The sequence below is a fragment of the Solanum stenotomum genome, chromosome 1 (assembly GCF_019186545.1).
Source record: "Solanum stenotomum isolate F172 chromosome 1, ASM1918654v1, whole genome shotgun sequence".
Classification (NCBI taxonomy): Eukaryota; Viridiplantae; Streptophyta; class Magnoliopsida; order Solanales; family Solanaceae; genus Solanum; species Solanum stenotomum.
Window position 1 is genome coordinate 34,582,922 of NC_064282.1, and position 23,854 is coordinate 34,606,775.

The following is a 23,854-nucleotide window of genomic DNA, read 5'->3' on the forward strand; positions in this document are numbered from 1 at the left end:
TACAACAAAACCTTGAGTACCTTCTGGTAAGGTTAATACTAGGGCAGTAATCAACCTCTTTTTCAATTCCTGAAAGCTTTTCTCACAAGCTTCAGACCATTGAAACTTAACTATCTTCTGAGTCAATTTGGTCAAAGGGGACGAAATAGATGAGAACCCCTCTACGAACCTTCTATAATATCCAACCAACCCCAAGAAACTCCTAATATCAGTTGAAGATGTGGGTCTAGGCCAATTCTGCACTGCCTTTATTTTCTGGGTATCAACTCTAATTCCATCACCGGAAACAATGTGGCCTAAGACTTCCACAAACTCAAGCCAAAACTCACATTTAGAGAACTTAGCATACAACTCTCTATCCTTTAGAGTTTGGAGAACTATTATGAGATGGCTAGCATGATCTTCCTCATTCCTCGAAAAGATTAGTATGTCATCAATGAATGATAACAAACATATCTAAATAAGGCTTAAATACTTTGTTCATAAGGTCCATGAACGCTGCAGGTGCATTAGTCAAACTAAATGACATAACTAGGAACTCATAATGACAATAACGGGTCCTGAATGTTGTCTTTGGAATATCACATTTCCCATACTCTCAACTGATGGTAGCCTGATCTGAGGTCTATCTTAGAAAAACAAGTGGCACCCTAAAGCTGATCGAAAAGATCATCAATTCTCAAAAGAGGATACTTATTCTTGATGGTAACCTTGTTCAACTTACGGTAATCTATATACATCCTAAAGGAACCATCCTTGTTCCTCACAAATAAGACCGGAGAGCCCCTATGTGAGACACTTGGTTGAATAAAATCCTTATCAAAGAGATATTTCAACTGCTCTTTTAGCTCTTTCAACTTTGTTGGAGTCATTCTATATGGCGGAGTAGATATAGGACGAGTATCGAGAAGAATATGTATATCAAAGTCTGTTTCTCTCTCATGAGGGACTCCGAGGAGATCATCTGGAAGGACCTCAGGAAACTCACTCACAACAAGAATTGACTCAATAGGAGGTGTCTCAACACTAGAATCATTAACTCAGACTAAGTGATAGACGCAACCCTAGGAAACTAACTTTCTTGCCTTAAGGTACGAAATGAAACAACCCTTAGGCACTGCTGAATTGCTACTCCACTCTGTAACTAGCTCATTAGGAATTTGGAACCTAACAACTCGAGTTCTACAATCAATGGAGGCATAACAGGCATGAAGCCAGTTCATACCTAGAATGACATCAAAATATACCATGTCTAACTCAACTAAATCATCCATGGTGCTCTTGTGATTGATGATAATGACACAATCACGATAGACTCTCTCAACCAGAATGGACTCACCAACGGGTGTAGAAACATTGAAGGGCTCACGAACTTTCTCAGGAAGAACATTGAAATTCATTACAACATAAGGAGTCACAAAATATAGGCTCGCTCCTGGATCTAGAAAAAGCATAAACATCAAAAGTAAAGACTTTGATCATACCACTGACAACATTTGGAGAATTCTCTTGCTCTTGAAGACTTGTGATAGCATAAAAGCGGTTTTCTCCTCAGCCAGTCCCTGAAGTAGCTCCTCTAGGTGCAGCTCTATCTGGTGGGACAACTGAAGAAGATTGGTCTCTATTGCCCCTATTTCTATTGCCCTGCCTGTTCTTAGGACACTCTTTCATGAAGTGACCCTCTTGTCCACACTTGAAACAACCAGTGGAGCCATCGCAACACGCACCTGGGTGATTTCTACCACACTTAGCACATGCAGGATCCTAGTTACCTCCTTGTGCTACATTACCTTGAGACTGAGCAAGTCTAGCTTTGAATTCTGCGAATTCTGACTATTATACTCACCTTTGTTCCTTGGTGCAGGTGCACTAGCAGATGATGGAGTAGGTCCCTTATGTTTCTGTTGGAAAGAAGACCGGTTCACATTATTCTTTTGCTACCCGGACTCATTCCCCGATGTCTTAGCCTTCTTGTTTCTGAATTCCTCCATATCCCTCAGCTTCTCTTCCTCAACTTGCTACACATAAACTATCAACCTTGATATATCCATGTCCCCTATTAGCATAGTTGCCTTGCCCTCTTTGCTTGACAGATGAGACAACCCATCAACAAACAAACTCATCCCGCTTCTCATATCCCCAACCATCTCCGGAGCATATCGGGAAAGTTGGGTGAATTTCAAACTGTACTCATGAACACTTAGTGAATCTTGCTTAAAAGTAAGGAATTCTTGTACCTTGGGTCCTCTCAGTTCACGGGGAAATAAATTCCCCAAGAAAACCTCTTCAAACATAGCGCAACTCAAAATTGGTGCACCCTCAGCTCTACCCTTCTTCCACTGGTCAAACCAAGTTCTGGCAACATTCTTCAGTTGATATGCATCTAGTTCCACTCGCTTAGCATCGGCAACGTGCATAACCTCAAACACCTTTTACAGTTCCTCAACAATTTTTTCGAATCCTCAGTAGTGCTTTAACCAATGAAGCTTGGAGGATTCATCCTCAAGAACTCACGGTTCCTCGAAGTATTATTCCTTTCATGAACTTGGTTGGTCACAACTTGACTTAACATTCTTATCGCTTCCCTAAACTCACCATTGGTGACTTCGACTTGGGGTTGCACTTCAGGTGCATTAGGTACCCCTTGTTCCTCGACATTACGCCTAATAGGATGATCTCGAACAACTCTCTGTAGAGGAATGATCTGAAAGACATGTGCAAGCACGAGTTAGAAGGAAACTTTCATAGAGATAAACTTTATCGCACGAAATGAATGTGAAAGAGTGAGATAGTTCCTAAATGTCGCAGCCTACTAATTATAGATGTGGCGCGCTTCACATCGATAACTAGGACTCTATGGAGATGGTTTCATAGACTCCCTAGGACTCTTGAACTTTGTGCTCTAATACCAAGTTTGTCACACCCCTAGCCTACACCCTGGGCGGACTGGCACTCGAGAACCATTGTTGGACCCAAGCGAACCCTTGGCCTGGCTTACTACTCAGCGGACGACTTACTCATGATAAAAATATTTTAAAAGTAAACTAAAATCTCAATAAAAACATAGAATTTATAGAGAACATTCACTAGCCAAAATGGCACTTAAGTTTCAATCATCAAAACAAGAATGGAAAGACTCAAGAACTAACATCAACTACTATCTATGAAGCCTCTAACACCAAAGATGGACACCAGAACAAGATCCACGACATCCTAATGAACTAATTAATAAAGCAATACACAGGGATTCCTCCGGAAGCAATGAGGCTCACCAACTGACTCTGAGTGCTCAACTAGATCAACAAGGCGTTGGATGCTGATCCTGGTTACCTGTATCTGCATCATAAAATGATGCAGGCCAAATGGCATCAGTACATTGAACGTACGAGCATGCGAGGGGAATTCTAAACAATACATAAGCTGGAATCTGAAAGAAACACTTACCTCAACTTTACTCAAACTCATGGATACTCAACTTAAATGCAGAATTAAACAACATTAAAGATGCAGTTTATATAAAGCATTTAAAATAGTAAGAAATAACTCAATATACATATATAATAAAGTATTATAACTTTGTGGGAGTTTCTTTAACCAACAACCATTATTATGAGCTATGTGATGATACAATGTCTCACCCACATTGCCAAAACTGTCCTATAACTTATTGTGTTATAGAACGCCTCAAATAAGTGGATCCAGTAGTTTATGCTAAAAAGCACTAAAAAATCATCTAAAAAGTATGACCCTTTCTACCCACGATGGCTACATGATTTATGGAGACATTGAGTTGTTATGAACTCGTCCCAACATCGGTGCTCAATACTACTCCCAAAATACTCAGCTTATATGTTTTAAAAACAAAAAAATCTCTTCTTGTGCTTTGAGATAATTACTCAAAAACTAGCTCAAAAACTCTCTTGAAAATCAGTTTTTCCTCTCTTGTTTAAATGTGAAAACATTTACTCTTTGAGAATACTTAGTTCCCATATACTCTTTTTGAATAAATGAACTTCATTTGTTTCTCTTATTTAACTCAAACTCAAGTCTTAAAACAAGATTAAAACATCTGCAAAAGACTTCTTGAAAAGACTATGAACTTTCTAGCTAGATTTGACTCTGAACTTTCCTTGAATTTGAATTTATAGATTCAAGATTATGATTCATATTTAAGGATGATTTCTAGGTGTTTAGAAGTCATTTAGAGTAGTTAGAATCAATAGGAAGTGTTAGTACCCTTTAGAAGGACTTAAACGGGCTAAACGACGAAAAATGGGTTGGGGCGGACAGACCTGCCTCACTGGTGGCGTGTCACCCCTGTCCTTCTGGCGCAATGGGGGCGCGCCGCGCCAATATTCTCCCAGGCGAATTTGACGAATTTTTCCTATCATTTTCAAACCTCAATTCGATTAATTTCAATTCTTTTTCTCAATATCTCTTTGGATTTAGGTACCCAATACATACACACAAGAATCTAACTCAAAACTACTCTAATAATTGACATTAAACTCTCAAGAACTTCTCAATCTCAACCCAAATTCAAGAACGAAAGCAATTCAAGAACACCCATCAAGAACATTCAAACTTCCAATCTTTTAGGACGAATTCACGTTGAAATAAATATGTTTGACACGTGGGTGAATGAACCCAATGTTATGAAAGTCTCACATACATAGTAGGATTGAATCCTTGGCGAAATTCACAACCAAAATCGCAAGAACTTGACGAATCTTGAACTTTTCTCGTCATTTCTCCTCTTGAGTTCTTTCTCCAAAAACCCTAGCGTTAATTTCCAATTGACTAAACTGAACCAATTCAGTTTAGGCCCAGTTTAATTGCTAAAAACGAATTAACTTAATTGGGTATGGAAAACACCAAAATACCCCTTACAAATCCGGTTTTGACTTTCCTTATCTAGACAGCCTGAATTCAAATGGTCATATCTCCCTCAAACGAATTTGAAAGTGAGCAAACTTGGTGGCGTTGGAAAGATAATCCAAAGATCTTTCCTATGGTATCTTTTAGCACACCTAACTCATAATGAGCTAGGAGTTATGATCATTTGAAGTTGACCCAAAACTCAAGCTTAACCTAACTTAAACAAATTTCCAGATTTTTCATTCTTTCCAAAAATGACTCTTTCTAATTCTAGCTCTTTACTTCACTAGGTGTTACAATATTAATGTATATAGAGATGAGAAAACCACATTGAGGTATTTAAATGTTGACTAGGAAAAAAATTGAATTAATAATAATATATTTACTTATTTTATGGTAATGATTTTTTTACTATGATTATATATTTGGTAGGTTCGGTTTAATTTTTGCTTCTGATTAAATCTTATGAAAATCAAGATATATAGAATGTTATTTACAAGATTCTCAAATATTATAGACAACAATGTATGAAATTGAGTCGTTAACATATTAACGTACACAAAGACACGAAAATTACTTTAAGGTATTTGAATGCTGACTCGACAAAAATTGAACAAACAATAATAATTTATTTATCAACTTTATGATAATGATTTTCTTACTAAAATTATATTTTTGGTAGGTTCGCTTAAATTTTTGTTTCTCATCAAATCTAATGCAATTCAATATATATGGAATGTTATTTACAAAATTTCTAAATATTATAGACAATTGAAATTAATTTGTTAACATATTAACGTAAATATACGTGGAACACACTTTAAGGTATTTAAATGTTGACTAGAAAAAAAATTGAATTAACAATAATAAATTATTTTACTACTTATGATAATGATTTTCTTACTAAAATTATGTTTTCTGTAGGTTTGGTAAAACTTTGACTTCTGATCAATTCTTATATAAATCAAAATATATGGAATGTTATTTACAAAATTCCCAAATACTATCTTGTAAAACCACCTTATACCAACTATAAAACCTCTTCTTTATTCCTCAATTTTACCCTCCTCAATCAAATCTAATGTAAATCAATATATATGAAATGTTATTTACAAAATTTCCAAATATTATCTTGTAAACAACACCTTTCACCCACTATAAAATCTCTTCTTTTGTTCCTTAACTTTTCACCCCTCAATTGTATTCTCTATTTCTCTCCTTATACATGTTCTCCACTTTGGAGATAATATTTCAACTCTTTTTATATCCTCCAAAACCTTTTCCTAAATAGAGAAGGAGAAACCAATGATTGAGACAGTTATGGATCACAAGGACTTCCCGTTATTCTTGAAAAGGCAGTGTTAATTGAACGTGAAAATGAATTAGACAATTGGTCATTGTTGAAATTGCAATCAGAGTAAAGCCAAAATTCATTTTCTAGTTTGATGGCAATTTCAATAGTTTCTTGTTGTCTAATTCAATTTCATGTACAATTAAAAAGCTTATTTTTAAGAATAATGGCTAGCTCTGGTAATCCACAACCATCTCAATTATTGGTTATTTATGCACTATGTTTGCTCCATTTGCAATATATGTTATTGTTGTTGTGTTTGTAGAGATTGCTGTTAATGTATTGTTGTTGAAGAAGAATATTTTTAATTTATTGTTAATTAAAGATGCCAGATACTTTCTATCACTTGATACTCTGTTTAGTGGTATAAATTCAATTATATTTTTTTTAGCTTTAATGTGAAGAATAATTATCTGCCCAATATGACTATTGTTCTTCCTCAAACGTAACCTTGCATTGTGGGGACTTGATTGTGTAAGGACCGGTTCCCGTCGTTATAGAAAAGCCAACGGGGAAAATTTTGGGCCGAAAAACTTTTTTGTAGTAAATTGGAATTTCCCAACCTAGTCCAGATTTGGACGAAATCGGAGTCTTTAAAGTCTAGGGAAATATGGTAACAATTGGGTGGTCTAATTGTGAATTTGATCACATGAGTAGATAGCTAAGACGTTAAGGAACCTGTACGACTTTACAAAATTGAATTCGGATGAGTAGAACTCCCGAAATTGATCTTAGCGTGAAAGGGTAGTTTCTGAGTGTCATTGGTTAAAGGTGTGTTGTGAAATGGGGGTCTTGGAATTATTAATTTTGCTCACTGGTTCCGTGCAAGCCACTGAGGTGGGATTTTCCCGCCAGGGCGGGGCCGTTGTAGCGGGGTGAGTGCCGCCATAGCGGGGCAGACACAACTTAAAGTTGGAAATAAACCACAAAAATGTCTTATTCTGCAATTTTTGAACTTGAGAGCTAAGGAACGTACCCAGGTGTTTTCTTGACAGTTTTCCACCATTCTTGAGGCTAAAGGTAACATTTTAACTCCCCGATTCCATTTTTCGATCCGTAGATTGTAATCTAGTGGGTAAGTATCGATGAGAAAGGGTTTTGATCTAGAGATTATGGTGGGACAAGCCCTAATTTGGATATTGGGATCATGGATTTGATCTAGAGTTGATAGAATTGTTGGTAGTTTGGGTAATTAGATATTGTTTATTGATTCCCGTGTTAAATAAATGGTTTGTAGACCAAGAACAAGCGGAACGAATCCGCAAAGGGAAGAATCAAGTTTCATAGGGAATTCAAGCTTGTTTCGAGGTAGGTGATGGTTGTGATTTCATGATTGTGTGATATATGTTTGTTCTTGCTTTATTATAATACGTGTATGTATGCGAATGTTGCTCGGGGTAAGTTGCTCGAGAGAGAATTTACCCCTACTATAGTCTAGCCTAGTCACAAATAGTCAACAGATTTATTATCAAAAGCATGTACCCAATAGTCTAGTCTAACCCGTATTCCTATCACATCCCAAGAATCCCGTCTCCATATTCGTATCTCTCCTTATTTTTGTTGTTCTTACTTATGACAAACCCCCATTGATAATTGACGCTTGCGTCACCCCTTAGATTTAACATGTTTATATTCAATAATGTTTTTAGCTATGACTAATTAGAACTTAATTTTATTTTTCTATTAATTCTCAGGCCCACTCTCTTGGGACTCGACCCCAACCTTTGGTTGGGTTACTTTATTATTGTACACTACTTAGCAAAAAAGGAACAAAGACAGCTAAAAGAACGAAGAAATGAAGATCTGAGAATCACCGAACCCATTCGGCGAATCGCGAAAAGGTCTGATCCTCGCCTTTTGTTCCAGTGTGATGAACCCTAAAAGAAAGGATCAAATCGACGGTGAGAAGGAGAAGTCAACGTGTCGTCGAGCAGTTCTGTGAAGCAGTAATATGTCGCCCAATGATCCAAAACACGATGATGCTGAAGGATAGAGTAAGACGATGATAAAACCTACCAAAGGGCGAATCGCAGAGTTGATCGGCGATCTCGACTAACGACGCTGAATGATCCGTTGCAGCACAGATTTTTGAAAACTATAAATAGTCGTTGAGAGTTGTAGCTTAATATCAGATTTTTAATATATAATTTTTAACATAGAATTTTGAGTTCTAAGTTTGGAGAGGGTTTTGAAGAACTTGAAGATTCAAAGGGTTTCAACTCCAAGAATTTGGACTTGGGTCTTGTGGATTCTTCACTCTTTGCTTGTTTTAAGACTTAAATCTTCATACCCATTTGAATGCAAACTCATATTGGTATAAATTTCTATCTCTTATACATGTCTAGCTAAAACCCCCAATTCTTAGGGTGTGATTTTGTGAATATGGGTTAGATTATCTGTTGGATCTTGCTTGTTGATGGTTTATTTGTTGTATAAATATGATTTCATTTAGTAGTTGTGGTAGAACTTAATGAAATTGTAGTTGCAAATACGATTTCACCTTTGTATTTTCGACTTGCTCAAGAGAGAGGTCGTAAAACTAAGACTACTAAATTGATGGCCGGTGGGAGTGGGTCGACATGAGGTTCAACTCGAGAGAGTGAACCCCAGTACTTCTCCCACACACTTAGCTCGAGAGAGTGAGTGGGCTAAGACAGAGGTTTTTCTTCATGCGGCAAGTGGGTGTCCGAGAGGAGCCCATTTGATTCGGGGTAAGTTGTTCGAGAGAAATCTTACCCCCACTGTAGTCTAGCCTAGTCACAAATATTCAACGAAATTACTATCAAAAGCATGTACCCAACGACCTAGTCTAACCCGTATTCCTATCACATCCCTAGAATCCCATCTCCTTGATTAGTACTCTTTGCATTTTTGCTGTTTTTACTTACTTATGACAAATCCACATTGATAATTGACGCTTGCGTCACCCTTTAGATTTAACATGTCTATATTCGATAATGTTTTTAGCTATGACTAATTAGAACTTGATTTTATTTTTCTATTAATTCTTATGCCCACTCCCTTGGGACTCGACCCCAACCCTTGGTTGGGTTACTTTACTTTTGTATGATCGTAGACACTTGCATTGGAAGTTGTATCTTGATTACGCAAACATCAAAATGGCGCCGCTGCCGGGGAGTGGTGTTATTTGAGAATTCTTAGTTTAGTAAATATTTTGTTCTTCTTAATCATAGTTTACTTACTTAATTTTTAGTTTTGTTTTGTTTGCTTGTGTGAATATTTCAGAAAGCATGAGTGTTAACAGTAGCAACGGTAGCCAGGTGGGCCACCAAGACGACATAAGAAATCTCAACTGCCCTGATCTTCCCGACTGAACTCCTATAGACTCAAGAGAAGCTGTAGGCTGAGCTTTTGACACAGCACAAGAACTTGACTTATGTAATTTCTTAATGGCCTTTAAAGACCAGCCATTATCGGACTCTTCTTATGCTTGCGGAGGGATGTAAGGACTACTTTGATGAATATTTCATTCTTTAGCTCCTTTCTTTATCCGATCCGGCCCGAAAGGGAAGAAGCCAAACATATCGAGATCCATAAGAACGACCGGGCTCCTCTTTCTTCGCTTCGGGGACGGAGGTCCTACGGTAGGTAACAGGTTACAGATACAGAAGGCGCAATCGGAGCACTAAGATATGTCCCAGAGCTCAACATTAATGACCTTCATCTCATGGGAGGTATTGGGGTCATCTGTTTACCTCCAGCCGAGGGAAATGCAGTGTTCCACATAACGAGCACTAAGTAACAACTCTTGTAACTAAAGGGACTTTTCAGTAGATTGGCTCATGAGGATCCTCACGAACATCTTCGAAACTTCGTAGATGTGTGCGGACCATTTTATTTCAAAAACATCTCTCAGGAGTCAATTCGATTAAGGCTATTCCCTTTCTCATTGATAGGAGAGGCGTGCAAGTGGCTAGCAGGGTTGCCTCGCGAATCCATCACTTCTTGGGAGGAATTGGGAACCACATTTAATGTGCGATTTTTCCCTCCTTCGAAGATGATGACTCTTCGGGATAGTATCCAAAGCTTTAAGCATTTGGAGGGCAAACTAATCCATGAGACTTGGCTGCGATTTAAAAAGTTTATGCTACAATGCCCGACTCATGGTCTGCCCGACAATGTCTTGCTACAGTACTTTTACCGAAGCCTGGATTCGTTAAACAACGGTGTCGCTGATCAACTTTCACCTGGAGGCCTGATGCAGCAACCGTATGTCGTAGCCGCCCAACTCTTAGATGGCATGACGACCATCAATAGGGCATAGTACACTCGTGAGGACCAAGTCTCCCCTCTCACATTCAAGTTATCCAAGGAGCAGATGGAAAAAGATAATGAGAGAGACCAAAACATGGCCAAGATCATGACACAACTTGACATTTTATCTAAAAATGTTATGGGGCTGGTGCCCGTGGTGTCAACGTTGTGGGGGTCGGGTGTGCAAATCCTAAGGAGGCGAAATTTGAAGCCTTGTATAATGAGAAAGTGAATTTCTTAGCCAAGCAAGGCGGTGGTTATCGTTCAAACTACCCAAGGCAGGGTTATAACCAAGGTTGGGCTAGAGATGAAGGATGGAAGGATCGTGAATGGAGAGACCAAAATCCTAATTGGAAGGATGGTGAGAAGGACAAGTATGTGCCTCCCCACGAGCGCCAAAAGCCAAAGGATTCGGAGGGTGGTAGGTCTGAGGATATGCTTTCTCGTATCCTTAATAAAGTTGAAGGGTCAGACAAGATCTTGAAAGAGATGAAAGAGGATGTGTCCACCCTTAGCCAGACCGTCACCTCCCATTCAGTTTCGATCAAGCAGTTAAAGACCCAAATGGGTCATATCTCGTCTCACCTCAATCCAAGACAACAAGGGGGTTTGCCTAGTGACACTATGGTCAACCCCAAAAATGAGGTTTGAAGGTGGACTTTTATCGTGCCACGATGTTAACTAAGGCGCTGTTTGGGAGGCAACCCAATACCATTTATTGCTTTATTTTGCTTTGATAAAATAATGGTGTGTTGATTGTGCAGATGAAAGTGTGGAGAGTGAACGAAAAGTGCAGATTGGCAAGTTACAGGTCCATTCCACAAATCGACGAAGGGTTCGGTGACCTCGAACCAGACCGCCGTTAGACTCAAGACCAATTTACATTGGAGTCTGTAAAACTTGGCGACCTCAGGAAATTATTGGCGAATCGCCGATCATGTCGGCGATCTTGACGGAGACCGCCGTTTGGACTCCCACAATACATGAAGGTTCTATAAAATTCGGCGAGGCAAATGACTACTTGGCGTTACATCGAATAGTTCGGCGATCTGGACTAATGTCGCCAAATGGGCAAAAAAGAAACTGGACGGTTTTTCAAGCCAAAGGTTTAAAAGTTTCAAACTCATTCCCCTTTCCCTCACTTTTTCATCTTCCCAAACTCACACCTGCACTCTAGTTTTACATTTCTTGCATTTTTGGAGTATTTTTAGTATCAAATTGTGCTACGAGTTGGATTACATTGCTTCCTAGCATCTCAACATCCATTTGATCGGAATAAAAGGTTAGTACTTCAAAGCCCGCGTTCATTTTGTCAAAATTGTACTCATTTGCAATTTGTTAATCTTGTTGAATTTTGCTGGGCCTCTCTAATTGGATCGGATTGCTTAATTGCCTAGTTCTAATCGATAACTCTTGCTTGAATGGTGAAATCCCGCTTTCTAGTGCGTTAAGTTAAATTAATTTGCAATATGGAGTGATTTTATGCTACGAGTCTTAGTTGGATTTGTGCTGTAGGAGCTTAAATTGCGTTTTCGGGGATTGCGGGGCTGATTTCAAGAAGTTGGTAGATAATAGGCACGATGAGTCATTTAGGTGAGCTGAGACGAGCTTGCCAAAACACTCAGTGGTTCGCCTAGTTTCCCTACCTCGCCTTTGATATCATGCTTTATATGTTGTGGCTTCTGTACCTTTCGGTGCGAAGCATGAGGTCACCGAAAGCACTCGACGACTCACATAAAGTCTTCTTGTTCGCCCTTTGTCTGCACTGATGTACCGTGAAATCGTGGCACATTTGACGCTTAAGAACTATGAACTAACACTGGAATTAAGTGAAATTTTGTACTATTTGATAGGTTTGTTGAATGTGTAGGCAAAAGTCTGGTTGGTAGAGAAAATGGAAAAAAAGTTGCAATATGATGATGGTTGAAGTAAAGTTCACGGTCAACTTCACGGACCGTGACTTCCATTACGGTCTGTGGTTGAGCTCGTGAAAGTGAAGCAGTGCTGACCTTGAGAAGATGAAGAGGAGTAATAACCAAGTGACAACCACGGAAGGTTCCACGAGCCATAGCTCTTACCACAGACTGTGGTACCTACCATGGAGTTGAACCAATGTGAAAGAAAGGAAGTTGGCAGAATGTTGGAATCCAAGTGAAGACCACGGACACCATCATGGGCCGTGGTCCCCGCTACGAATCGTGGTGTGGTTCGTAGTCCTTGTTCCAGTGGGTATCATTGTAGACCCAAACTTTGGGAAGTCCAACGGAAGACCATGGAAGGCTTCACGGATCGTGAAGCCTTTGACGGGTCATGGTAGTAGCTGTGAAAATGCCCGACAATTCAGTCCTAGTTCGATTAGGACTCATTTTTAACATTCTATTTTTGAACTACTTTAGGTCATTTTTGAATTATTATTCATCATCTTACGTTTTACGACTAAGAACAGAGTATTACTTTTGCTTTAGATTTTGGATTCAAATTATTTTTATCAGTTTGAAGTTTGGATTTCGATTTTCAGATTATCAAGTGGTTGTTGATTTACCAATTATTTTTGTAAGTATTTCTTAACACGTTTTCATTATCCACAACTGATTCTTTACGTGAAAACATTAGTGGCTAAATGTCACGGCTGGGTGTGTGGGATCTATGACGACATTCTAATTGCGATTTCGTAAAACGAGTAAAAGGCAATCTTTGTTTACAACATGTAGTTTACAACTTTCATTATCATTTTAAGTCTATTGAGTGCACGCTTTAGACAGGCCTGTATCTGGTGTTTGTTCAGGAGAAAAACATGAGTTAGGAAAAAGCTATACTAAGTTAACAAATTGGAGTTAAAATTGGAGTTCGAGAGAAGAGATCTTTAACACCATATCAAATTAAGCGAAGTCCAATATCGATAACACTTTAAGTTCAAGAGAATTAGAGTGAATATTATCTGATTAGGCTGAGAAGCATTAGATTAATTCAACTCGCAAAGGTTCTGTAAACATTGATTTACTTGACACTCAATTTACGGGAAAGCATTATAATTGATGTCACAGTGAACACAAAACTTGGTTTTTTTAAATTAACTGAATCAACATACAATGAGATCGTCTGTAAGCTGTGTATTTAAGTTTTGACTGCAAGTGTTGCTGATAGAATATTTTTCAATCAAACCCAATTTACTTTCCGTGTTATTTGTTTAGGAAATAGTAACAACAATTGAGTAAACGCGACAGTGAAACTTTATCTGTAAAGAAATTCTCTGTGGGATCGACCTCAACTCTGGTTGAGTTCTGTAAATTGATAACGACCGTTTACACTTCTTATTTGGAGTGTAAGTTTGGACGTATCATGTACCCCTGACCTGTTCTGCACTGTACCTTTCAGTGGACATCCCTTTATTTGCCGAATGGACTGCTAAGCCTGCTTGCAGCTGATGGTCTTCGTTTTTCTTGTTGAATATTTTCTAACTTTATCTTAAGGCTTTGCAGACATGGCCATACCAAAAGTTGCAGGAAGAAATATGCCACCCCGACATATAAAGGAACAAAACTCCAGAAGAGATGCAGGGACGACAGATCACCCCAAAGCAAGGAGCGAGAACAAGAAAGCCATTTCTAGTAGAATGATTCCCATTGACGTTAATTTCCCTTTGTGGGCTCGAGGATTCATTAACGTGATACATGACTTTGGAGCAGCTCACGATTTGGACAATATGGCTAAGGCCAATATCGTTGCAGCAACTGAGGCAAACATAGACAATGAAATCCAGAGTCAAAATGACAACACTCCAGGCACTGATGCCCAGACAGACGGAGCGACCACTTAGACAGGATTTCCTCTTTACCTCCCTCTCTGTCTTTCTTTATTTTACATTTCGGATTCTATGTTATTTGCATTTGAGGACAAATTATTTTTATTTTTGGTGGGGTGAGGCCCACCTTGTGTGCGACTATTATTGTTTGATGATACATTTGGGTCGTTATGCGTGCAATGCCATTATATACTATTTTTGTGGATGTTTGAGCTTATGGCTCCTTTTGTTTTAATTGAAAATGATTTTGACCCGTTCGAAATTTTCTTGCCACCTCTCGTGTGTTGAATGTGGCTGTTTTTTTGCAAAATTTAAGTCTCAGTTTCGATCAATACCGATGACTTGAATAGTGCTATCAATCGAAAGAACATGAATGCGCGGCTACGATGAGGCCAAATGAATATGTGAACTCTTTTCATCTATTTATGACTAGCTTAGTATCGAATTGAATCTCTTGGGTTGATCATTGCACACTAGTGAAAGTGTGGAGTCTTGTTTAACTTATAGTGCCAATGCCTAGTGTGATGAGCTTACCTGTGAACTATGCATGATGGATCCTAGAATTTGCCCCGTTCATCCGATCAACTAAGTGATGCTATCTCTTGATATGATTTTAGGCAACTTCTAAGAGTGTGAGCCAATTTGACATATACCTCTTTTGTGACCTACCTTGTGAGTGTGTGAACCTCTTTGTAACACCCCTTGAGCCTTACCTTCCTTTGGAAGAAACTTGATGAAAAGTAGACCTTTCTTTATCCATCACCCATAATCCTCATGAAGTTGTGGTTAGTTGAATAGCCAACTTAGGCCAAAAGCCTAAGTTGAGGGTGTGGTGTAAAGATAAGGGCAAGTGAAGGAGTGCAAGGAAAGTCTCCTCTTACCCATGGTTTTGAGAAAAATAGAACCCCTACATATAAAAATAAGAGAGAAAAGAGAAAGAATGAAAAAGAAAGTTGTGGAATAAAGTCAAAAGAAATAGGGTTTCCAAACAATTCATGGAAAGTGAATAATAGGATGACTTATGAGCACTAAATAAAATGATGAAGAAAGAGGAAACGAAGTGTTGTGAGTACCACATTTCATGAGGATGAAAGCCACTGAGCCTAAATGACCATACCTTTGCACTCAGCCCCATTACAAGCCTTGAAAAGACCTGTTTGATCTTGAGTGAGTTGAAACAAATGTTGATTGGAAAATATGGGCAAACCTATGGGTGAAAATATGCATTGTGTTCTTCGTTGTGAGTGTGAGCGTTGCATCTGATTCCAAAGCTTTAAACTGTGAACCATTGTGTGAATATGGAATCATTCCTTGTGTGAGGGCATTTGAACATTTTGGTTGAGCTTGAACTTGCATTTGAAGCAAGTGTTGTGAGCATGAGATTCTTTGATATTAGTGAGTCACAACTTGAATCTTTGAGTGCACATTTGATCTTTGCATAAGTAAATTGAGTCTTGTTGTGTGCATTTATGATTGAGTCTTGTGTAGCACTGTTCGAGATACCCTTTTTTAACGGCTGAACTTGAGTTTGCTTGAGGACAAGCAAAAGTTTAAGTTGGGGGTGTTGATGAGTCCACAACTTGGACTCATTTAGGGTTACATTTTGATAGAATTAGTGTCCTCAAATGCATATTTTATCTCAATATCTGATGAAAACCCTTAAGTTTCAGGTATTTGGAGTTTGAGGGAAAGTATGGGCACTACTTAGCAAAAAAGGAACAAGGGCAACTGAAAGAACGGAGAAATAAAGATCTGAGAATCTCCGAACCCATTTGGCGAATCGCCAAAAGGTCTGATCCTCGCCTTTTGTTCCAGTGTGCTTAGCCTTGAAAGAAAGGATCAAATCTATAGTGAAAAGGAGTAGTCAGCGGGTCGCCGAGTAGTTCCGCGAAGCAATACTATGTTGCCCAGTGATCCAAAACATGACGATGATGAAAGATAGAGCAAGACGACGATGAAACCTACCAAAGGGCGGATCGCTGTGTTGATCGGCGATCTCGACTAATGACGTCGAATGATCCGCCGCAACACAAATTTTTGAAAACTACAAATAGTCGTTGAGAGTTGTAGCTTAATATCAGATTTTTAATATATAATTTTTAACATAGAATTTTGAGTTCTAAGTTTGGAGAGGATTTTGAAGAACTTGAAGATTCAAAGGGTTTCAACTCCAAAAATTTGGACTTGGGTCTTATGGATTCTTCACTCTTTGCTTGTTTTAAGACTTAAATCTTCATACCCATTTGAATGCAAATTCATACTGGTATAAATTTCTATCTCTTTTACATGTCTAGTTAAACACCCCAATTCTTGGGGTGTGATTTTGTGAAAATGGGTTAGATTATCTGTTGGGTCTTGCTTGTTGATGGTTTATTTGTTGTGTAAATGTGATTTCATTTAGTAGTTGTGGTGGAGCTTAATGAAATTGTAGTTGCAAATATGATTTCACCTTTGTATTTTCGGCTTGCTCGAGAGAGAGGTCGTAAACCTAAGACTACAAAATTGATGGCCGGTGGGAGTGGGTTGACATGAGGTTCAGCTCGAGAGAGTGAACCCTAGTCCTACTCCGACACACTCAGCTCGAGAGAGTGAGTGGGCTAAGGTGGAGGCTGTTCTTCATGCAGCAAGTGGGTGTCCGAGAGGAACCCATTTGATTCGGGGTAAGTTGTTCGAGAGAAAGCTTACCCCACAATAGTCTAGCCTAGTCACAAATATTCAACGAAATTACTACTAAAAGCATGTACCCAATGACCTAGTCTAACCCGTATTCCTATCACATTCCAAGAATCCACTCTCCTTGATTAGTACTCTTCGCATTTTTGTTGTTTTTACTTACTTATGACTAACCCCCATTGATAATTGACGCTTGCGGCACCCCTTAGATTTAACATGTCTATATTCGATAATGTTTTTAGCTATGACTAATTAGAATTCGATTTGATTTTTCTATTAATTCTCAAGCCCACTCCATTGGGACTCGACCCCAACCCTTGGTTGGGTTACTTCACATTTGTACGATCGTAGACACTTGCATTGGAAGGTGTGTCTTGATTATGCAAACATCAGTGCCACTCACGACGGACGGGGTCGTGACAAAGTTGGTATCAAATCCTAGGTTCGTTTATCTCGATGTGCCAAAATGAGTTTAGTAGAGTCTTGCGGAACGGTACAGAGACATTTGTACTTTTCTTCAAGAGGCTATAGGACTTTAGGAAATATCTCTATTTTCTCTTGTCTCCTTTCGTGCTATAACTTGATTCCAATTGGTATATGCCGATTCGAATTGGTATCTAACCTCCTTCGCTCTTCTGTCCGCAGATTGTTAACACTAGGTTCAACGGCGTCAGGCCCGTAGCTCCCATTAATGCTCCAACTGAGGAATCTGCAGCAAGAGGTCGCAGTTGAGGCAGGGGTAGAGGAAGAGCTAGAGGTAGAGGCCGAAGAAGCGTGGCGCCTATTAGGGATGGAGAACCGAGTTAAAATGCTCCAAAAAATGAGGCCCTTCATGTGCACCATGAAGAGGTAGAGGAGAATGTCGAGGTTGAGAATGAGAAGAATGTGGGATAAGAAGAAGAGGGGCAGGCTGAGACAACAAGTATTCCTTCCATAGACCCAGTGTTAGCTCAACAAATCATGTCATTAGTGAAAGGGTTGGTTGGTCTTGGAGTGCTTCCTTCTGTTCAAGCAACTCAAGCTCCTACCAATCCTCCTATTGCTATCACTATCCCCAAAGTGGGTGGAACTGGAGGTAATGATGCTTTCTTCCACCCTTTATTGGGTCCAGTTATGACTGGTAATGAGCATGAGATGTTGACTAAGTTCTTGAAGTTGAAACCGCCTGTGTTCCATGGTTCCGAGAGAGAGGATGCATACGAGTTCATCCTAGCTTGTTATGAGAAGCTTCATAAGTTGGGAATTGTCCATCAACATGAGGTTGAGTTCATGACTTTTCAGCTTCAAGGTGAGGCTAAGCAGTGGTGGAGAGCTTATGTGGAATGCAGATCTTCAGTTTTACCCCCATTCACTTGGACCCAGTTTCATGCTCTATTTTTGGAGAAATATGTGCCTCAGACTTTGAGAGATCGTAAGAAAGATGAGTTCATGGCTTTAGAGCAAGGTGGTATGTCTGTGGCTGCTTATGAGGCCAAGTTCCATGCCTTGTCTAGATATGCTACACAGTTGGTGACTACTGAGGTAAAGAGGATACGTTTATTTATTAAGGGACTAAATTCTGAGTTGCAGGTATTATTTGTTCATATGACCTCTGCAGGGAAAAGCTTCAATGAGGTAACAGATTATGTGAAGAAAATAGAGGGGGGTGAGGCGAGACGGTCAGGCTAAGACATTGGCAAAAAGGGCCAAGAACTTGGATTTCAAGGTTCTTACTCCAAAAGGTTAGGGAGGCCAACACTTGCATCCATGCCAATTTAGTCCGCTATGCCCGCCTTTACAGGTAATTACTTGAGAACTCTTCCTCATAATTTGATTCAGGATAGCCAGGGAGTCGCACCTTCGACGGGTATCAGACCATCTTTTGATCGTACTTGCTATAATTGTGGAGAACCTGGGCATATAAGGAGAGATTGTCCCCACCCACGCGTGATGGATTCCACGCAGCAACAGTTTAGAGCAGTGTTACCCGCGGGAAATGGTAATAATGGTCGAGGGCATCCACAAGGTGGGCCAGGGGGAAATTATTAAGGCCGCAGAGGTAGGGCACATGGTAACGCATGCAGAGGTACAGTGCAGCCAGGCAGGGAAGTCGCCCGTTCTGATAGGGCTCAGTGTTATGCCTTTTCAGGCAAGAATGAGGCGGAGGCGTCTGACACAGTAATAACAAGTACTATTCTTGTCTGTGACCGGATGGCTAATGTGTTATTTGATCCGGTTTCTACTTATTCTTATGTGTCCATGCTATTTACCTCAGCATTTGCTATGATTTGTGATATACTTGATGCCCCCATCCATGTTTCTACCCCAGTTGGAAATTATATCATAGTCACCCATGTCTATCGTGTTTGTGCTATTTTGTTTATGGGTTTTCAGACTTGGGCTGATTTGGTGATTTTGGATATGACCGACTTTGCCATAATCTTAGGCATGACTTGGTTGTCCCCCTATTATGCTCTACTTAATTGTAAAACTAAGTCTGTAACTCTAGAAATTTCGGGAACGAAAAAGTTAGAGTGGGAAGGGGTGTATAAGCCTAAGCAAGCTAAGATCATATCCTCCATTCGGGCTAGGAAACTGGTAGGGCAGGGTTGTTTGGCGTGTTTGGCTCATATTCTGGATGTTAAGGTTGAGTCTTCATCCATTGAGTCTATTCTTGTGGTGTCAGAATTTAGAGAACAATTTCCTAGTGATCTACCATGCCTCCTGATAGAGATATAGATTTCTGCATTGATTTAGAACCTGATACTCATCCCATTTCCATCTCTCCATATCGCATGGCTCCAGCGAAATTAAGAGAGCTTAAGGCTCAAATCCAAGAGATTTTTGATAAAAGATTTATTCATCCTAGTGCTTCCCCGTGGGGTGCTCCAATTTTTTTTGTTAAGAAAAAAGATGGTAGTATGAGGATGTGTATATATTATCAACAATTGAATAGGGTCACCGTTCGAAACAAGTACCCATTGCCTCGAATATATTATATTTCTGACCAATTGCAAGGTGCATCAGTTTTCTCTAAGATTGAACTAAGGTCTGGTTACCATCAGTTGAAAATTAGGTTTGAAGATGTGCCCAAGACAGCGTTTAGAACCCTCTATGGGCACTACCAGTTTCTAGTTATGTCGTTTGGGTTGACTAATGCGCCTGCAACTTTTATGAGTTTAATGAATGGTGTGTTCAAGCCATTTCTCGATTCATTCGTCATAGTCTTTATTGATGATATTTTGGTCTATTCGAAAAGTGAGGAAAAACATGCTGACCATCTTCGTATTGTTCTGGGTTTTCTTGGGAAACAATGGTTGTAAGAGAAATTTTCTAAATGTGCATTTTGGTTGACTTCGGTTGCATTTTTGGGGCATATAGTTTCAAAAGAAGGGGTAATGGTAGATCCCCAAAAGATTGAGGCGGTTAAGAATTGGGTTCAGCCTAGCTCTGTGACGGAAGTTAGGATTTTTGTGGGGCTCGCTAGCTACTATCGTCGATTTGTGAAGAACTTTACTTCTATCGCCACTCACTTGATAAATTTGACCAAAAGGAGGTACCCTTCGAATGGACTGAAAAATGTGAGGATAGCTTCCCAAAGCTCAAGACTCTCTTGACCACCATACCTATCTTAGCACTATCGGTGGAAGGTAAAGATTTTATAGTTTATTGTGATACTTCACATTCTGGTTTGGGTGTTGTGTTAATGCATGATAAGAATGTTATAGCTTATGTATCGCGATAGTTGAAGGTTTATGAAAGGAATTATCCAACACATGATTTGGAGTTGGCAGCGGTAGTGTTTGCTCTTAAGATCTGGCGGCATTACCTCTATGGTGTCAAGTGTGAAGTGTTTACCGATCATCGTAGTTTGCAGCATGTGTTCACTCAAAAGGATCTGAATTTGAGACAACGAAGGTGGATAAAGTTACTTAAGGATTATGATGTCACTATTCAATACCATCCGGGTAAGGCTAATGTAGTGGTAGACGCTTTGAGTCGAAAAACGGTGAGTATGGGTAGTTTAGCTTGCTTGAGTGTAACCAATTGACCTTTGGCTAAGGAAATTCAGACCTTANAATTATCCAACACATGATTTGGAGTTGGCAGCGGTAGTGTTTGCTCTTAAGATCTGGCGGCATTACCTCTATGGTGTCAAGTGTGAAGTGTTTACCGATCATCGTAGTTTGCAGCATGTGTTCACTCAAAAGGATCTGAATTTGAGACAACGAAGGTGGATAAAGTTACTTAAGGATTATGATGTCACTATTCAATACCATCCGGGTAAGGCTAATGTAGTGGTAGACGCTTTGAATCGAAAAACGGTGAGTATGGGTAGTTTAGCTTGCTTGAGTGTAACCAATTAACCTTTGGCTAAGGAAATTCAGACCTTAGAATCTAAGTTCATGCCGTTAAGCATCTCCGAAAGAGGTGGGGTGTTAGCTAGCATTGAAGTGAGGGCCACGTTCATTGAGGAGATCAAGGCCAAACAATTTGAGGATGAAAATTTGAATGAACTTAGGAAGAAGAGTGTGATTGGTAAGGCACAAGAGACCACTCTTGATACGGAAGGTGTGCTCAGTTTTAAAGGAAGGATTTGTGTCCCTCGAATTGATGACTTGATTCATAAATTGTTGACAGAATCCCATAGTTCGCGATATTCAATTCATCCGGGGGTGACCAAGATGTACTGAGATTTGAAGCAAATTTATTGGTGGTCGGGCATGAAGAAGGATATAACGGAGTTTGTGGCTATGTGTCAAAATTGTCAACAAGTGAAGTATGAGCACCAAAGGCCTGCAGGTTTGCTTCAAAGAATGCCAATTCTGGAATGGAAGTGGGAGAGGATAGCCATGGATTTTGGGGTTGGTATTCCCAAGTCTTTGGGGAAATTTGATTCTATTTGGGTAGTGGTTGACAGATTGACTAAGTCAGCCCATTTTATCTCGGTAAGAATAGATTATAATGTTGACAATTGGCTAAGGTGTATGTGAAATAGGTAGTGAGATTGCATGGGGTGCCCCTTTCTATCATCTCAGATCATGGTACATAGTTTACCTCCAAGTTTTAGAGGAAATTACATGATGAATTGGGCACACAAGTCACTTTTAGTACCACTTTCCATCCGCAGACGGACGGACAATCGGAGAGGACTATTTAAGTGTTAGAAGACATGTTGAGGGCATGTTTGATTGATTTTGGAGGCTATTGGGATAAGTTCTCACCTTTGTATGAGTTCTCTTATAATAATAGTTATCACTCCAACATTGATATGACACCATTTGAAGCACTCTATAGGAGGGGATGTGGATCACTCATAGGATGGTTCGAGGCTGGAGATGTGAAACCTTTGGGGGTCGATTTAGTGAAGGATGCTCAAGAGAAGGTAAGGAGTATTCAAACTAAAGTTTAGCAGCCCAGAGTAGAGAGAAGAAGTATGTAGACCATAAGGTAAGAGACATGACATTTCAGACTGGTGAGAATGTTCTTCTTAAGGTATCACCAATGAAAAGGGTGATGAGGTTTGGTAAGAAGGGCAAGCTAAGTCCGCGATACATTGGTCCCTTTGAGGTTCTTGAATGTGTAGGGCCAGTGGCATATAGATTGTCTTTACCTCCTAACTTATCGGGAGTTCATTCGGTATTTTATGTGTCCATGTTGAAGAGATGTCATGGTGACGGGGATTACATAATAAAATGGGACTCAATTGTGTTAGATAAAGATCTCCAATATGAGGAGGAACCGATTGCAATTCTTGATTGTGATGTCCGGAAGCTGAAGACCAAAGAGATTAAGTCCGTGAAGGTTCAATGGAAGCATCGTCCAGTTGAGGAAGCTACTTCGGAAACTGAGAAGGACATGCGAGACAAGTATCCCCAGTTGTTCGTCGATTGAGGTACTACTCCATCCCATCTTTAGCCTATTTTCCCTAAGTTTGTCACTCAGGAACGAGTGATGGTTAAATTGGTATCTATTGTAACGACCAGTTCCCATCGTTATAGAAAAGCCAATGGGGAAAATTTTGGGCCGGAAAACTTTTTCGTAGTAACTTGGAATTTTCCGATCTAGTCCAGATTTGGATGAAATCAGAGTCTTTAAAGTCTAGGGAAATCTAGTAACAATTGGGTGATCTAATTGTGAATTTTATCACTGAGTAGATAGCTAAGACATTAAGAAACCCATACGATTTTACAGAAATGAATTTGGGTGAGTAGAACTCCTGAAATTGATCTTAGCGTGAACGAGTAGTTTCTGAGTGTCATTGGCTGAAGGTGTGTTGTGAAATGGGGGTCTTGGAATTAATAATTTCGCTCACTGGTTTCGTGCAAGCCGCTGAGGTGGGATTTTTCCCGTCAGGGCTGGGGCACTGTAGCGGGGTGAGTGACGCCATAGCAGGGCAGACGCGACATAAAATCAAAAATAAACTCCAAAAATGTCTTACTCTGCAATTTCCAAACTTGAGAGCTAAGGAACGCACCCAAGTGTTTTCTTGACAGTTTTCCACCATTCTTGAGGCTAAAGGTAAGATTTTAACTCCCGATTCCATTTTCCAATCCGTAGATTGTAATCTAGTGGGTAATTATCGATGGGGGAGGGTTTGATCTGGAAATTATGGTGGGAAAAGCCCTAATTTGGATATTGGGATCATGGGTTTGATCTAGGGTTGATAGAATTATTGAGAATTCGGGTAATTAGTTATTGTTTATTGATTCCCGTGTTAAATAAATTGTTTGTAGACCAATAACAAGCGGAATGAATCTGGGAAGGGAAGACTCAAGTTTTTTAGGGAATTCAAGCTTGTTTCGAGGTAGGTGATGGTTGTGATTTCATGATTGTGTGATATATGTTTGTTCTTGCTTCATTATAATACGTGTATCTATGTGAATGTTGCATTA

At 39.6% G+C, this 23,854-nt stretch overlaps 1 pseudogene; it reads left to right on the forward strand.

Moving 5' to 3' along the window:
- The first annotated feature begins 7,455 nt into the window (after positions 1 to 7,455).
- LOC125877353 (uncharacterized) lies at positions 7,456 to 22,853 on the forward strand (annotated as a pseudogene).
- The last annotated feature ends 1,001 nt before the right edge of the window (positions 22,854 to 23,854 follow it).